The following is an 18,625-nucleotide window of genomic DNA, read 5'->3' as shown; positions in this document are numbered from 1 at the left end:
TGACGCTCGTCTTGGCGACGTCGGCCTCGGTCACTCCGGAAAACCTGGTGTTGTAGTCCACGATCTCGTTGTCGGGCTTGACGAAGGTGTCGTACACCACTTGCATGTCGGCGTCCACCACGGTGACGCGGGTCAGCTCCAGGCCATGCGTGGTGTAGCACATCTCACAGTCCAAGGCGTAGATTCCTGGATAAGCGTCTGTGGAAAACTCTTTCTTGAAGGTCTTCACGAAGCCATGGAGGCTCTCCTTGCGGCCGTCCCGCACGTGCTGCTTTGCCACCTGGCAGCCCACTGAGCCAGGAGCAGCTGCACAGCAGGTGTACTGGCGAACCCGGCCTGCAGCCACTTGGCTGGAGCGGACCCGCCCCCAGTGATAATAACACAACTGGTCGCGTAGACAGCGGCCCGAGGAGGACACCAGGTAGTCGGTGCCACAACGGCAGCAGACCCTGCAGGAGGAGTCGCCGGGCCCCTTCCCCTGGCCAGTGAAGAGGACGGCGCCTCCGGGCCGCTCGGGGTGCGGGAAGGGGTAGCCGTTCTCCTTGAGCTGGTCCTGGGTGAGCAGGAACTCCTGGAGGCGGCTGTACAGGGCGGCCCTGCTGAGGCCCGGCATGGAGCTGGGGGTCAGGCCCTTCAGTCTCTTGAGGGTGTTCAGGACCACATTCAGGTACATGTTCTTGTTGGGGCTGCAGTCGTAGGCCACCTTCTCCTCGTTCAGCGCCTTCTCCTCGGCCTCCTGCTTGGAGGCGCAGAACTTGAGACACTCTTTGGTGAACAGTTGGAGATAGCCTCGGCGGATGACGGTGGGGACTTGGCAGCGAGACCTTCGGAGGATAATGGGTTTCTTCCAAGTCGGTAAGGATGGACGACGGACGATTCGCTTAGAGCTGAGTGTGGTGGAGGTCTTGCATGCCCTCCCCCGTCTGTTGCGACCAGTCTTCCGTGGCTGTGTGCCGACCCTGGAGCCATTGGAGCGTTGGCTGCTGCCGGCCACCCGGGTTCTCTTGGCATCGGTGCGACCTGCGACCAAGCAGGGGCTGGGAAAGTGGGCGATCCTCTTCCTCTCCCTGGGGGCTGAGATGCGGACTCCACAGGGCCTCTCTGTCAGCCTTGGGGCGGCTGGCAAGCAGCAGGCCGACCCCCTCTGCGCGGGGAAGTACCACGCCTCCGTCGCCATCTTGGGCCACGCTGGGGGCACCGCCGGACCCCTATTCTGGGGCTCCGCCCGGATGTCCACGAGTGCTGAGGCCTGGTTGTGCATCTGGGGCCCGCAGAGCCCGAAGCTCTGGGCAGGCTGATGAGAGGGCAGTGGGAATTCTGGAGCCTCGAGGGCCGCCTCCTCGGCCACCTTCTTGGCTTCTGGGTATGCAGGAGGGAACCAGCAGGGAGCTGTGGCTCGCAACATCTTGCTGCCTTCGGGAACACCGACCTGGCTCTGCTCCACTCCCAAATGGCGGCTTGCCTCGTGGGCCGCCTCCTCGGCCACCTTCTTAGCTTCTGGGTATGCAGGTGGGAACCAGCAGGGAGCTGTGGCTCGCAACATCTTGCTGCCTTCGGGAGCACCGGCCTGGCTCTGCTCCTCTCCCAACTGGCGGCTTGCCTCGAGGGCCGCCTCCTCGGCCACCTTCTTGGCTTCTGGGCATGCAGGTGGGAACCAGCAGGGAGCTGTGGCTCGCAACATCTTGCTGCCTTCGGGAACACCGACCTGGCTCTGCTCCTCTCCCAAATGGCGGCTTGCCTCGTGGGCCGCCTCCTCGGCCACCTTCTTAGCTTCTGGGTATGCAGGTGGGAACCAGCAGGGAGCTGTGGCTCGCAACATCTTGCTGCCTTCGGGAGCACCGGCCTGGCTCTGCTCCTCTCCCAACTGGCGGCTTCAATGAGTGGCGCGGCCGCCCCGCCTCACCTTTATACAGGCACAGGGCAGAGTGGGTGGGACTTCCCCTTCATTGGATTGGTGCTTCAGTCTAGTCACACTGAACCTCATCTTCCACGAGACTTCAGCTTGGGAATTCCTCAGGGGGTCCGCCCATGGAATCAACTGGAATTCCCGGTTGCCAACCTTGGAGCTAGGTTCCTTTTCTTAAGTTAATTGACTGTCCCTGCACAGCAGTCCTATAATAGCGAGTGGAATTGGGCTACCTAGGATTAAATTAAGGTTCAGGGAGGTTGGTCAGCTTGCTGGGCCCACACAGCAACCCATGGAGCCAGGACTGGGCCAGCAGTCTGCTGCATGCTGGAGGGCATGCCTCTCTCTGGGGTTGCCTTTCCCTGCTCTGTGCACTCCTCCACTGTGGGCAAACTGAAGACAGGAAGTGGACCGCATCCACTTCTCTCCCAGGATTTGGGCAATATTCAGTACAGGGGGTCTTCCGAAAGTTCATAGAAAATGTACATGGTGAGAAATCTATGCATGGATTTCAATTCGTTTTCACTAAAATAAACATGTACTAACTTCTTACAACCTTTCTGAACTGGATCTCATTGGAGGCACTAAGAAGGATGAGACATCCACTGAAAAGGCCTCCTATCAGTGCAACTTGAATTCCGCTAAAATTGCAGCAAGAGCAAACATCCAATTGACGGTGAAGCTTGGGTGGAAGAATGAAGAAATCATTGATGTTTGAAGAAAAGCTTCTAAGGACACTAGCCCAAAGAAATCAACTCTTTACGGAGGTATGGCTTGTTTCAAGAAGAGATGAGAAGATGTGGAAGATGAATCCTGCAGTGGCTGTGAAAACCATTGTGCCCAGATCAGCTGCAGTGACGACGAGAGCTATCAGTGGAAATTTTCAACAGGAGGGATCACGATCCTGGGGCACCTGTTTGACAAATTGTAACCGGAATTTGGAACATGGCTTCGCCAATATGATCCTGAAGACAAAGCGTCATCAAAGCGATGGCTACCAAGAGATGGCAGTGGTCCAGTGAAAGGAAAAGGAGGGAAGACCAAAGGCAACATCATGGCATCAGTGTTATGGGACGCTCAAGGCATTTTGCATGTTGACTTTCTGAAGAGCCAAACATCTGCTTATTAGGAGAGTGTTTTGCGAAACTTAGACAAAGCTTTGGTAGAAACATGCTGGGAAAGTCTCACTCGAGTCCTTTTTGACCACATCAATGCTCTGCTCATTCCTCTCATCAAACAAGGGCCATTTTGTCAGTTTCAATGGGCAATCCTTAGGAATTCACCTTCCAGGCTGGTTTCGTTCCTTCCAACTTCTTTTAGTTTCCTCATGAGAGAAAGTCTCCTTGCCTTGCTTGGAAAGATGAGAGAAAGTCTCGTTGCCTTGCTTGGAAAGATGAGAGATGAGATCCTCCTCTTGTCTCCCAGGACAGAATGGTCAGACTTGAGTTTCCTTTCTCCTCACTCTTGTCTTCCTTGAGGGAGCTGCTGTGCCAGACAGAACTGCTCCCGTGTCTAGACACTGGTAGACTCGTTGAAGATCCGCACAGGCAATCCTCCGTGGGGTCAAAGTGGAAGGACTTATTTCTTTAGGGCTCAATAGTCCGCATCCTGACGCGCACCTTCAGCAGGCCAGGGTGGGGAAAAGGAGGGTGAAAGGGGGTGGCTCAGAGCCCGCTTCTTCAGCTTGGGGGTATCCTGGGAGGAACCGTTGTCCAGTGAGCAGCTCTTCGTCTCCACCAAATTCCCTAGGGGGAAATTTCTGGCAGCCCTTCTTGTTCAGCAGCTTATTGGGGCCAGGTGGACCTCGGCTAGTCACCAGCCAGTAGGCTTTTCTCCATTTCAGTTAGTTTTGCAAGTTGCCTAGGTGACTATTGACCTCATTATCCAGAACAGCAAAGGGACGAGGGGTGAGAAGAGTGGCCGTCTGGGTTTGCAGCATATTGCTGCCTTATAGGAGTTGTGCAGTCATCGGGTGTGTGGAACTCCACCTGGCTGATCGGTGGGAACGCCTCCACAAACTCGCTAAATTCAGTAGCTTTTGCCTTCCAAGATTCATTTGCCCAATGTAGAATGCTTTAAACGAACGAGCATGAAGAGTGCTGGGCCGGAAAGTGACGATACGGATGGTAGGGGCTCCTCGGAGTAGAGGAGTAGAGTTTTACTATGATAACTAGGAGGCAAATAACAAGGAGCTGAACGTGATGCATAATAAACGAAGCACACACTCACGAAGCTCCATACCAACTACATTCAAATGGTAATCATGATATTTGGAAATACAACTTAATGGGAAATCATTAAGTAATCTCATCCAACTTTCTTTAGTGGGTGGCAGGGCTATGGAGGGGAAACAGCAATGGTTCTGGTACCTCCTTAACTTTCTTCCATTAAATTCACCCAACAAGCCTCCAGAGAAGATATTACTGCTTTGATATTACAAAGGGAAAGACAGGTATGGCATCTCTAAAGAGCACAATGTTCTAGGACTGGGATGACTTGAAATCCACACACACACATTTCTGAGACAATTTTGCCATAAGGTACCTTACACCTTACTGTAAACTTATTTTACAATAAGTCTTGAACATCATTCCAAGTTACCATTTGGAAGAGTTTCCTCCATTTGGTTTTGTTCTAGCTGCATAGTATTCTTCTGTAAGGATGAACGTACTCTGATTTAGTTAGCCAGCCTCTTACTGATGTACAATTAAGTCGTTTTTAAATCTTTCACTCTTGAAAATCTTGTTTCTCACACATAAATATTTGTATCCAATAAATAGTTGAAGGAGAATTGTTGGAGTTCGAGACCAGCCTGGCCAACATGGTGAAAACCCATCTCTCCTAGAAACACAAAATTGGCCGCACATGATGGGACATGCCTTTAATCTCAGCTGAGGCAGGAGAATCACTTCAGCCTGGGAGGCAGAGGTTGTGGTGAGCCGAAATCATGCCACTGCACTCCAGCCTGGGGAACACGAGCGAAACCATATCACCCCCAAACAATAATAATAAATGTATATCTATCTATCTATCTATATATATAGGTACATATATCCAATAGAATCCTATTCAGCCTTGAAAAAGAAAGAAATCTTATGGTTAGCAACATGAATGAGCCTAGAGGATGCTCTACTGTGTGAAATAAAGCAAAGGCCAGACACAGTGGCTCAGGCCTGTAATCCCAGGACTTTGGGAGGAGAAGGGAGGAGGAAGAGTTGAGCCCAGGATTTGGAGATCAACCATCTCTACAAAAAATACAAAAATTAGCCAGGTGTGGTGTTGGACGCCTGTAGTCCTAGCTACTCAGGAGGCTGAAGTGGGAGGATCTCTTGACCCCGGGAGGTGGAGGCCGTGGTGAGCCGTGTTTGTGTCACTGTACTCCAGCCTTGGTGACAGACTCCGACACTGTCTGAAAAAATACATCAATACATCATAAAGTTTTAAAAAGCAAACACAGAAATACAAATACTGCACGATCTCACTTCTATGTGCAATGTAAAAAAGTGGAACTCAGAGTCGTAGAGAGCAGAACGCTGCTTACCCGAGGCAGGGGCCGGGGAGGGATTGGGAGATGTTAGTCTAATGATACAAAATTTCAGATACGAATAGTTCTAGAGATATGTTGAACAGCACGGCAACGACAGTGGGTAACTATGGACTGTATACTTGAAATGTGCTATCAGAGTAGATTTGAAACATGTTCTCATCACCATAAAATCAGTATGTGAGGAAACGAATGTGTTAATTAGCTTGATTTTTGTGTCATTCCACAATGTATGCATATGTGAAACTTCATGTTGTACACCATAAATATATATCATTTTTATTTGTCAATTTAAAATGACAATTTAAATAAATTATAAAAATAAAATGAAATAACGTACACTGCAAAAGACTTTTATCTATTAAATCTCCAGAGAAGAACTCTAAGTTATAAAGGAAAGTAAAATTCCAGGAACGGTGAAATCCATCAGAAATGCCCTTCTTCAGCGCTTTCTGAAATTTGTCTGACACACTGGAAATCCAGTTCTTCACTAAGTCAGTGTTCTGGAAGTGTTAGTGTGTGTGTATATACGTGTGCGTGGGCTCACATACACAAATTAAATGAATGGAAATGTAAGCATCCAGATTATCAGTTTAATTTAGTTATCTATACATACACACACACACACACACTCACACACCGAAAACATTGACAAAATCAGCCATTCCACCAAAACTAGCTGCTTAGTGTCTCATCTCTCATTGAAGATTCCAAATAGAAACGTGGATTTAAAGAGGCATGGCGGTTCATTCTCTCTTGGAGCCCTGTTGGAAGTTGACTGACTGATTCAGACATTGTGTTTGCTCTTGCTTCCCTGGTTCTTTGAATTGGGACGTGAGGGTGTCCATTTTAGATCTTTCCTGCTTTCTCTTGTGGGCATTTAATGCTATGTTTCCCTCTACACACTGCTTTCAATGTATCCCAGAGATTCTGGTATGTTGTGTCTTTGTTCTCATTGGTTTCAAAGAACATCTTTATTCTGTCTTCATTTCGCTATGTACCCAGTAGTCACTCAGGAGCAGATTGCTCCGTTTCCGTGTAGTTGAGCGGTTTTGAGTGAGTTTCTTCATCCTGAGGTCCAGTTTGACTGCCCTGTGGTCTGAGAGACGGTTGGTTGTAATTTCTGTTCTTTTGCATTTGCGGAGGAGTGCTTTCCTTCCAACTATGTGGTCAGTTTTGGAATAAGTGTGATGTGGTGCTGAGAAGAATGTATATTCTGTTGATTTGGGGTGGAGAGTTAATGTAGATGTCTATTCGGTCTGCTTGGTGCAGAGCTAAGTTCAGTTCCTGGATATCCTTTTCAACTTTCTGTCTCGTTGATCTGTTTCATGTTGACGGTGGGGTGTTAAAATCTCCCATTGCTATTGTGTGGGTGTCTAATTATCTTCTGATGACACTTGAAAGATCAAGAAGTAGAAGCGCAAAAAAGTTATGCGTCCAATATGACAAAGCTAGTAAGTGGTGGAATTGGAATGGGAACCCAGATGTCTAACTCCAGAGCCTAAGGGCTTGAGCCACCTCACAGTGGTGCCTCTAGAGAAAACCAGGTAAGCGCGCATTCAAAAGCAAAGGACTTTCAGTTGTTTTTAGCTTTTTTTTTATTTTTAATTTTTAACTTCATACAGACATTTATTCTGCGCCTGCCCCGGGGGCGGGGGAAAAATCGGGTGGGGGAGGGGAGGTTCAGACAGCCCCACAGAAGGGGAAGAGGCCCAAGAACGAAGACGATCAGGAGGCTGGTGGGCCTGGGGGCTGGCCTTGTTGCCAGAGGCCGGGGAAGTCCAGGTGGGCTGGGGGACGCTAGTGGTGGAAGGCCAGAGGTCTGGGAGGGGCAGAGGGATGGGCACAGGCGCCAGGGGTGGCGGCAGGGTCTCCGGGGACTGGGAGTGGCGGCTGGGGCCTCGGGGAGCCCATTGGTGGAAGGACAGAGGTCTGGGAGGGGCAGAGGGATGGGGACAGGGACGACGGCCCGCGGCAGGGACTCCGGGGGACTGGGAGTCCGGGGTCGGGGTTAGTCTTGGCTTTTGGCCCTCTCCTGCCGCCGGCTGCTCCAGTTTCTTTCGCTTTGCGGCGAGGTGGACAGGGCTAGCTCTCGGGATCGATGGCAGTTTGGGAAGAGGCCTGGGGCTCAGGACAGGCCAGGGCGGCGGGAGAGGCGGACCGGTGGCGTGGCTGGATCTGGGCGCGCTGTCGAACCTTCCACATCGCCAGCTGCAGGCAGGCGTTTGCGTCCTCGCTGGAGTTGTGGCCGTCCTGGCTGTCCTGGATGATCTGTCCCAGGTAGTCGGCCGCGAGATTCCTGAGGGAACGCTTGTAGGGGAAACCCAGGTAGTGCGGGAAGAGCACGGCCGTGTCCACCACGGTGCTGTGGATCAGCTTGAGGGCCAGCAGATCGCTCTCCAGGCTGTGCCCGATGAGGATGGTTTGGGCGCTGAAAAAGCTCAGCAGGATGGCTTGGACTTCGGGCAACGTGACGCTCGTCTTGGCGACGTCGGCCTCGGTCACTCCGGAAAACCTGGTGTTGTAGTCCACGATCTCGTTGTCGGGCTTGACGAAGGTGTCGTACACCACTTGCATGTCGGCGTCCACCACGGTGACGCGGGTCAGCTCCAGGCCATGCGTGGTGTAGCACATCTCACAGTCCAAGGCGTAGATTCCTGGATAAGCGTCTGTGGAAAACTCTTTCTTGAAGGTCTTCACGAAGCCATGGAGGCTCTCCTTGCGGCCGTCCCGCACGTGCTGCTTTGCCACCTGGCAGCCCACTGAGCCAGGAGCAGCTGCACAGCAGGTGTACTGGCGAACCCGGCCTGCAGCCACTTGGCTGGAGCGGACCCGCCCCCAGTGATAATAACACAACTGGTCGCGTAGACAGCGGCCCGAGGAGGACACCAGGTAGTCGGTGCCACAACGGCAGCAGACCCTGCAGGAGGAGTCGCCGGGCCCCTTCCCCTGGCCAGTGAAGAGGACGGCGCCTCCGGGCCGCTCGGGGTGCGGGAAGGGGTAGCCGTTCTCCTTGAGCTGGTCCTGGGTGAGCAGGAACTCCTGGAGGCGGCTGTACAGGGCGGCCCTGCTGAGGCCCGGCATGGAGCTGGGGGTCAGGCCCTTCAGTCTCTTGAGGGTGTTCAGGACCACATTCAGGTACATGTTCTTGTTGGGGCTGCAGTCGTAGGCCACCTTCTCCTCGTTCAGCGCCTTCTCCTCGGCCTCCTGCTTGGAGGCGCAGAACTTGAGACACTCTTTGGTGAACAGTTGGAGATAGCCTCGGCGGATGACGGTGGGGACTTGGCAGCGAGACCTTCGGAGGATAATGGGTTTCTTCCAAGTCGGTAAGGATGGACGACGGACGATTCGCTTAGAGCTGAGTGTGGTGGAGGTCTTGCATGCCCTCCCCCGTCTGTTGCGACCAGTCTTCCGTGGCTGTGTGCCGACCCTGGAGCCATTGGAGCGTTGGCTGCTGCCGGCCACCCGGGTTCTCTTGGCATCGGTGCGACCTGCGACCAAGCAGGGGCTGGGAAAGTGGGCGATCCTCTTCCTCTCCCTGGGGGCTGAGATGCGGACTCCACAGGGCCTCTCTGTCAGCCTTGGGGCGGCTGGCAAGCAGCAGGCCGACCCCCTCTGCGCGGGGAAGTACCAGGCCTCCGTCGCCATCTTGGGCCACGCTGGGGGCACCGCCGGACCCCTATTCTGGGGCTCCGCCCGGATGTCCACGAGTGCTGAGGCCTGGTTGTGCATCTGGGGCACGCAGAGCCCGAAGCTCTGGGCAGGCTGATGAGAGGGCAGTGGGAATTCTGGAGCCTCGAGGGCCGCCTCCTCGGCCACCTTCTTGGCTTCTGGGTATGCAGGAGGGAACCAGCAGGGAGCTGTGGCTCGCAACATCTTGCTGCCTTCGGGAACACCGACCTGGCTCTGCTCCACTCCCAAATGGCGGCTTGCCTCGTGGGGCGCCTCCTCGGCCACCTTCTTAGCTTCTGGGTATGCAGGTGGGAACCAGCAGGGAGCTGTGGCTCGCAACATCTTGCTGCCTTCGGGAGCACCGGCCTGGCTCTGCTCCTCTCCCAACTGGCGGCTTGCCTCGAGGGCCGCCTCCTCGGCCACCTTCTTGGCTTCTGGGCATGCAGGTGGGAACCAGCAGGGAGCTGTGGCTCGCAACATCTTGCTGCCTTCGGGAACACCGACCTGGCTCTGCTCCTCTCCCAAATGGCGGCTTGCCTCGTGGGCCGCCTCCTCGGCCACCTTCTTAGCTTCTGGGTATGCAGGTGGGAACCAGCAGGGAGCTGTGGCTCGCAACATCTTGCTGCCTTCGGGAGCACCAGCCTGGCTCTGCTCCTCTCCCAACTGGCGGCTTCAATGAGTGGCGCGGCCGCCCCGCCTCACCTTTATACAGGCACAGGGCAGAGTGGGTGGGACTTCCCCTTCATTGGATTGGTGCTTCAGTCTAGTCACACTGAACCTCATCTTCCACGAGACTTCAGCTTGGGAATTCCTCAGGGGGTCCGCCCATGGAATCAACTGGAATTCCCGGTTGCCAACCTTGGAGCTAGGTTCCTTTTCTTAAGTTAATTGACTGTCCCTGCACAGCAGTCCTATAATAGCGAGTGGAATTGGGCTACCTAGGATTAAATTAAGGTTCAGGGAGGTTGGTCAGCTTGCTGGGCCCACACAGCAACCCATGGAGCCAGGACTGGGCCAGCAGTCTGCTGCATGCTGGAGGGCATGCCTCTCTCTGGGGTTGCCTTTCCCTGCTCTGTGCACTCCTCCACTGTGGGCAAACTGAAGACAGGAAGTGGACCGCATCCACTTCTCTCCCAGGATTTGGGCAATATTCAGTACAGGGGGTCTTCCGAAAGTTCATAGAAAATGTACATGGTGAGAAATCTATGCATGGATTTCAATTCGTTTTCACTAAAATAAACATGTACTAACTTCTTACAACCTTTCTGAACTGGATCTCATTGGAGGCACTAAGAAGGATGAGACATCCACTGAAAAGGCCTCCTATCAGTGCAACTTGAATTCCGCTAAAATTGCAGCAAGAGCAAACATCCAATTGACGGTGAAGCTTGGGTGGAAGAATGAAGAAATCATTGATGTTTGAAGAAAAGCTTCTAAGGACACTAGCCCAAAGAAATCAACTCTTTACGGAGGTATGGCTTGTTTCAAGAAGAGATGAGAAGATGTGGAAGATGAATCCTGCAGTGGCTGTGAAAACCATTGTGCCCAGATCAGCTGCAGTGACGACGAGAGCTATCAGTGGAAATTTTCAACAGGAGGGATAACGATCCTGCGGCACCTGTTTGACAAATTGTAACCGGAATTTGGAACATGGCTTCGCCAATATGATCCTGAAGACAAAGCGTCATCAAAGCGATGGCTACCAAGAGATGGCAGTGGTCCAGTCAAAGGAAAAGGAGGGAAGACCAAAGGCAACATCATGGCATCAGTGTTATGGGACGCTCAAGGCATTTTGCATGTTGACTTTCTGAAGAGCCAAACATCTGCTTATTAGGAGAGTGTTTTGCGAAACTTAGACAAAGCTTTGGTAGAAACATGCTGGGAAAGTCTCACTCGAGTCCTTTTTGACCACATCAATGCTCTGCTCATTCCTCTCATCAAACAAGGGCCATTTTGTCAGTTTCAATGGGCAATCCTTAGGAATTCACCTTCCAGGCTGGTTTCGTTCCTTCCAACTTCTTTTAGTTTCCTCATGAGAGAAAGTCTCCTTGCCTTGCTTGGAAAGATGAGAGAAAGTCTCGTTGCCTTGCTTGGAAAGATGAGAGATGAGATCCTCCTCTTGTCTCCCAGGACAGAATGGTCAGACTTGAGTTTCCTTTCTCCTCACTCTTGTCTTCCTTGAGGGAGCTGCTGTGCCAGACAGAACTGCTCCCGTGTCTAGACACTGGTAGACTCGTTGAAGATCCGCACAGGCAATCCTCCGTGGGGTCAAAGTGGAAGGACTTATTTCTTTAGGGCTCAGTAGTCCGCATCCTGACGCGCACCTTCAGCAGGCCAGGGTGGGGAAAAGGAGGGTGAAAGGGGGTGGCTCAGAGCCCGCTTCTTCAGCTTGGGGGTATCCTGGGAGGAACCGTTGTCCAGTGAGCAGCTCTTCGTCTCCACCAAATTCCCTAGGGGGAAATTTCTGGCAGCCCTTCTTGTTCAGCAGCTTATTGGGGCCAGGTGGACCTCGGCTAGTCACCAGCCAGTAGGCTTTTCTCCATTTCAGTTAGTTTTGCAAGTTGCCTAGGTGACTATTGACCTCATTATCCAGAACAGCAAAGGGACGAGGGGTGAGAAGAGTGGCCGTCTGGGTTTGCAGCATATTGCTGCCTTATAGGAGTTGTGCAGTCATCGGGTGTGTGGAACTCCACCTGGCTGATCGGTGGGAACGCCTCCACAAACTCGCTAAATTCAGTAGCTTTTGCCTTCCAAGATTCATTTGCCCAATGTAGAATGCTTTAAACGAACGAGCATGAAGAGTGCTGGGCCGGAAAGTGACGATACGGATGGTAGGGGCTCCTCGGAGTAGAGGAGTAGAGTTTTACTATGATAACTAGGAGGCAAATAACAAGGAGCTGAACGTGATGCATAATAAACGAAGCACACACTCACGAAGCTCCATACCAACTACATTCAAATGGTAATCATGATATTTGGAAATACAACTTAATGGGAAATCATTAAGTAATCTCATCCAACTTTCTTTAGTGGGTGGCAGGGCTATGGAGGGGAAACAGCAATGGTTCTGGTACCTCCTTAACTTTCTTCCATTAAATTCACCCAACAAGCCTCCAGAGAAGATATTACTGCTTTGATATTACAAAGGGAAAGACAGGTATGGCATCTCTAAAGAGCACAATGTTCTAGGACTGGGATGACTTGAAATCCACACACACACATTTCTGAGACAATTTTGCCATAAGGTACCTTACACCTTACTGTAAACTTATTTTACAATAAGTCTTGAACATCATTCCAAGTTACCATTTGGAAGAGTTTCCTCCATTTGGTTTTGTTCTAGCTGCATAGTATTCTTCTGTAAGGATGAACGTACTCTGATTTAGTTAGCCAGCCTCTTACTGATGTACAATTAAGTCGTTTTTAAATCTTTCACTCTTGAAAATCTTGTTTCTCACACATAAATATTTGTATCCAATAAATAGTTGAAGGAGAATTGTTGGAGTTCGAGACCAGCCTGGCCAACATGGTGAAAACCCATCTCTCCTAGAAACACAAAATTGGCCGCACATGATGGGACATGCCTTTAATCTCAGCTGAGGCAGGAGAATCACTTCAGCCTGGGAGGCAGAGGTTGTGGTGAGCCGAAATCATGCCACTGCACTCCAGCCTGGGGAACACGAGCGAAACCATATCCCCCCCAAACAACAATAATAAATGTATATCTATCTATCTATCTATATATATAGGTACATATATCCAATAGAATCCTATTCAGCCTTGAAAAAGAAAGAAATCTTATCGTTAGCAACATGAATGAGCCTAGAGGATGTTCTACTGTGTGAAATAAAGCAAAGGCCAGACACAGTGGCTCAGGCCTGTAATCCCAGGACTTTGGGAGGAGAAGGGAGGAGGAAGAGTTGAGCCCAGGAGTTGGAGATCAACCATCTCTACAAAAAATACAAAAATTAGCCAGGTGTGGTGTTGGACGCCTGTAGTCCTAGCTACTCAGGAGGCTGAAGTGGGAGGATCTCTTGACCCCGGGAGGTGGAGGCCGTGGTGAGCCGTGTTTGTGTCACTGTACTCCAGCCTTGGTGACAGACTCCGACACTGTCTGAAAAAATACATCAATACATCATAAAGTTTTAAAAAGCAAACACAGAAATACAAATACTGCACGATCTCACTTCTATGTGCAATGTAAAAAAGTGGAACTCAGAGTCGTAGAGAGCAGAACGCTGCTTACCCGAGGCAGGGGCCGGGGAGGGATTGGGAGATGTTAGTCTAATGATACAAAATTTCAGATACGAATAGTTCTAGAGATATGTTGAACAGCACGGCAACTACAGTGGGTAACTATGGACTGTATACTTGAAATGTGCTATCAGAGTAGATTTGAAACATGTTCTCATCACCATAAAATCAGTATGTGAGGAAACGAATGTGTTAATTAGCTTGATTTTTGTGTCATTCCACAATGTATGCATATGTGAAACTTCATGTTGTACACCATAAATATATATCATTTTTATTTGTCAATTTAAAATGACAATTTAAATAAATTATAAAAATAAAATGAAATAACGTACACTGCAAAAGACTTTTATCTATTAAATCTCCAGAGAAGAACTCTAAGTTATAGAGGAAAGTAAAATTCCAGGAACGGTGAAATCCATCAGAAATGCCCTTCTTCAGCGCTTTCTGAAATTTGTCTGACACACTGGAAATCCAGTTCTTCACTAAGTCAGTGTTCTGGAAGTGTTAGTGTGTGTGTATATACGTGTGCGTGGGCTCACATACACAAATTAAATGAATGGAAATGTAAGCATCCAGATTATCAGTTTAATTTAGTTATCTATACATACACACACACACACACACACTCACACACCGAAAACATTGACAAAATCAGCCATTCCACCAAAACTAGCTGCTTAGTGTCTCATCTCTCATTGAAGATTCCAAATAGAAACGTGGATTTAAAGAGGCATGGCGGTTCATTCTCTCTTGGAGCCCTGTTGGAAGTTGACTGACTGATTCAGACATTGTGTTTGCTCTTGCTTCCCTGGTTCTTTGAATTGGGACGTGAGGGTGTCCATTTTAGATCTTTCCTGCTTTCTCTTGTGGGCATTTAATGCTATGTTTCCCTCTACACACTGCTTTCAATGTATCCCAGAGATTCTGGTATGTTGTGTCTTTGTTCTCATTGGTTTCAAAGAACATCTTTATTCTGTCTTCATTTCGCTATGTACCCAGTAGTCACTCAGGAGCAGATTGCTCCGTTTCCGTGTAGTTGAGCGGTTTTGAGTGAGTTTCTTCATCCTGAGGTCCAGTTTGACTGCCCTGTGGTCTGAGAGACGGTTGGTTGTAATTTCTGTTCTTTTGCATTTGCGGAGGAGTGCTTTCCTTCCAACTATGTGGTCAGTTTTGGAATAAGTGTGATGTGGTGCTGAGAAGAATGTATATTCTGTTGATTTGGGGTGGAGAGTTAATGTAGATGTCTATTCGGTCTGCTTGGTGCAGAGCTAAGTTCAGTTCCTGGATATCCTTTTCAACTTTCTGTCTCGTTGATCTGTTTCATGTTGACGGTGGGGTGTTAAAATCTCCCATTGCTATTGTGTGGGTGTCTAATTATCTTCTGATGACACTTGAAAGATCAAGAAGTAGAAGCGCAAAAAAGTTATGCGTCCAATATGACAAAGCTAGTAAGTGGTGGAATTGGAATGGGAACCCAGATGTCTAACTCCAGAGCCTAAGGGCTTGAGCCACCTCACAGTGGTGCCTCTAGAGAAAACCAGGTAAGCGCGCATTCAAAAGCAAAGGACTTTCAGTTGTTTTTAGCTTTTTTTTTATTTTTAATTTTTAACTTCATACAGACATTTATTCTGCGCCTGCCCCGGGGGCGGGGGAAAAATCGGGTGGGGGAGGGGAGGTTCAGACAGCCCCACAGAAGGGGAAGAGGCCCAAGAACGAAGACGATCAGGAGGCTGGTGGGCCTGGGGGCTGGCCTTGTTGCCAGAGGCCGGGGAAGTCCAGGTGGGCTGGGGGACGCTAGTGGTGGAAGGCCAGAGGTCTGGGAGGGGCAGAGGGATGGGCACAGGCGCCAGGGGTGGCGGCAGGGTCTCCGGGGACTGGGAGTGGCGGCTGGGGCCTCGGGGAGCCCATTGGTGGAAGGACAGAGGTCTGGGAGGGGCAGAGGGATGGGGACAGGGACGACGGCCCGCGGCAGGGACTCCGGGGGACTGGGAGTCCGGGGTCGGGGTTAGTCTTGGCTTTTGGCCCTCTCCTGCCGCCGGCTGCTCCAGTTTCTTTCGCTTTGCGGCGAGGTGGACAGGGCTAGCTCTCGGGATCGATGGCAGTTTGGGAAGAGGCCTGGGGCTCAGGACAGGCCAGGGCGGCGGGAGAGGCGGACCGGTGGCGTGGCTGGATCTGGGCGCGCTGTCGAACCTTCCACATCGCCAGCTGCAGGCAGGCGTTTGCGTCCTCGCTGGAGTTGTGGCCGTCCTGGCTGTCCTGGATGATCTGTCCCAGGTAGTCGGCCGCGAGATTCCTGAGGGAACGCTTGTAGGGGAAACCCAGGTAGTGCGGGAAGAGCACGGCCGTGTCCACCACGGTGCTGTGGATCAGCTTGAGGGCCAGCAGATCGCTCTCCAGGCTGTGCCCGATGAGGATGGTTTGGGCGCTGAAAAAGCTCAGCAGGATGGCTTGGACTTCGGGCAACGTGACGCTCGTCTTGGCGACGTCGGCCTCGGTCACTCCGGAAAACCTGGTGTTGTAGTCCACGATCTCGTTGTCGGGCTTGACGAAGGTGTCGTACACCACTTGCATGTCGACGTCCACCACGGTGACGCGGGTCAGCTCCAGGCCATGCGTGGTGTAGCACATCTCACAGTCCAAGGCGTAGATTCCTGGATAAGCGTCTGTGGAAAACTCTTTCTTGAAGGTCTTCACGAAGCCATGGAGGCTCTCCTTGCGGCCGTCCCGCACGTGCTGCTTTGCCACCTGGCAGCCCACTGAGCCAGGAGCAGCTGCACAGCAGGTGTACTGGCGAACCCGGCCTGCAGCCACTTGGCTGGAGCGGACCCGCCCCCAGTGATAATAACACAACTGGTCGCGTAGACAGCGGCCCGAGGAGGACACCAGGTAGTCGGTGCCACAACGGCAGCAGACCCTGCAGGAGGAGTCGCCGGGCCCCTTCCCCTGGCCAGTGAAGAGGACGGCGCCTCCGGGCCGCTCGGGGTGCGGGAAGGGGTAGCCGTTCTCCTTGAGCTGGTCCTGGGTGAGCAGGAACTCCTGGAGGCGGCTGTACAGGGCGGCCCTGCTGAGGCCCGGCATGGAGCTGGGGGTCAGGCCCTTCAGTCTCTTGAGGGTGTTCAGGACCACATTCAGGTACATGTTCTTGTTGGGGCTGCAGTCGTAGGCCACCTTCTCCTCGTTCAGCGCCTTCTCCTCGGCCTCCTGCTTGGAGGCGCAGAACTTGAGACACTCTTTGGTGAACAGTTGGAGATAGCCTCGGCGGATGACGGTGGGGACTTGGCAGCGAGACCTTCGGAGGATAATGGGTTTCTTCCAAGTCGGTAAGGATGGACGACGGACGATTCGCTTAGAGCTGAGTGTGGTGGAGGTCTTGCATGCCCTCCCCCGTCTGTTGCGACCAGTCTTCCGTGGCTGTGTGCCGACCCTGGAGCCATTGGAGCGTTGGCTGCTGCCGGCCACCCGGGTTCTCTTGGCATCGGTGCGACCTGCGACCAAGCAGGGGCTGGGAAAGTGGGCGATCCTCTTCCTCTCCCTGGGGGCTGAGATGCGGACTCCACAGGGCCTCTCTGTCAGCCTTGGGGCGGCTGGCAAGCAGCAGGCCGACCCCCTCTGCGCGGGGAAGTACCAGGCCTCCGTCGCCATCTTGGGCCACGCTGGGGGCACCGCCGGACCCCTATTCTGGGGCTCCGCCCGGATGTCCACGAGTGCTGAGGCCTGGTTGTGCATCTGGGGCACGCAGAGCCCGAAGCTCTGGGCAGGCTGATGAGAGGGCAGTGGGAATTCTGGAGCCTCGAGGGCCGCCTCCTCGGCCACCTTCTTGGCTTCTGGGTATGCAGGAGGGAACCAGCAGGGAGCTGTGGCTCGCAACATCTTGCTGCCTTCGGGAACACCGACCTGGCTCTGCTCCACTCCCAAATGGCGGCTTGCCTCGTGGGGCGCCTCCTCGGCCACCTTCTTAGCTTCTGGGTATGCAGGTGGGAACCAGCAGGGAGCTGTGGCTCGCAACATCTTGCTGCCTTCGGGAGCACCGGCCTGGCTCTGCTCCTCTCCCAACTGGCGGCTTGCCTCGAGGGCCGCCTCCTCGGCCACCTTCTTGGCTTCTGGGCATGCAGGTGGGAACCAGCAGGGAGCTGTGGCTCGCAACATCTTGCTGCCTTCGGGAACACCGACCTGGCTCTGCTCCTCTCCCAAATGGCGGCTTGCCTCGTGGGCCGCCTCCTCGGCCACCTTCTTAGCTTCTGGGTATGCAGGTGGGAACCAGCAGGGAGCTGTGGCTCGCAACATCTTGCTGCCTTCGGGAGCACCAGCCTGGCTCTGCTCCTCTCCCAACTGGCGGCTTCAATGAGTGGCGCGGCCGCCCCGCCTCACCTTTATACAGGCACAGGGCAGAGTGGGTGGGACTTCCCCTTCATTGGATTGGTGCTTCAGTCTAGTCACACTGAACCTCATCTTCCACGAGACTTCAGCTTGGGAATTCCTCAGGGGGTCCGCCCATGGAATCAACTGGAATTCCCGGTTGCCAACCTTGGAGCTAGGTTCCTTTTCTTAAGTTAATTGACTGTCCCTGCACAGCAGTCCTATAATAGCGAGTGGAATTGGGCTACCTAGGATTAAATTAAGGTTCAGGGAGGTTGGTCAGCTTGCTGGGCCCACACAGCAACCCATGGAGCCAGGACTGGGCCAGCAGTCTGCTGCATGCTGGAGGGCATGCCTCTCTCTGGGGTTGCCTTTCCCTGCTCTGTGCACTCCTCCACTGTGGGCAAACTGAAGACAGGAAGTGGACCGCATCCACTTCTCTCCCAGGATTTGGGCAATATTCAGTACAGGGGGTCTTCCGAAAGTTCATAGAAAATGTACATGGTGAGAAATCTATGCATGGATTTCAATTCGTTTTCACTAAAATAAACATGTACTAACTTCTTACAACCTTTCTGAACTGGATCTCATTGGAGGCACTAAGTAGGATGAGACATCCACTGAAAAGGCCTCCTATCAGTGCAACTTGAATTCCGCTAAAATTGCAGCAAGAGCAAACATCCAATTGACGGTGAAGCTTGGGTGGAAGAATGAAGAAATCATTGATGTTTGAAGAAAAGCTTCTAAGGACACTAGCCCAAAGAAATCAACTCTTTACGGAGGTATGGCTTGTTTCAAGAAGAGATGAGAAGATGTGGAAGATGAATCCTGCAGTGGCTGTGAAAACCATTGTGCCCAGATCAGCTGCAGTGACGACGAGAGCTATCAGT

This window comes from Pongo abelii, chromosome 7, assembly GCF_028885655.2.
Source record: "Pongo abelii isolate AG06213 chromosome 7, NHGRI_mPonAbe1-v2.0_pri, whole genome shotgun sequence".
Taxonomy (NCBI): domain Eukaryota; kingdom Metazoa; phylum Chordata; class Mammalia; order Primates; family Hominidae; genus Pongo; species Pongo abelii.
Note: the sequence above shows the minus strand (reverse complement) of the source record.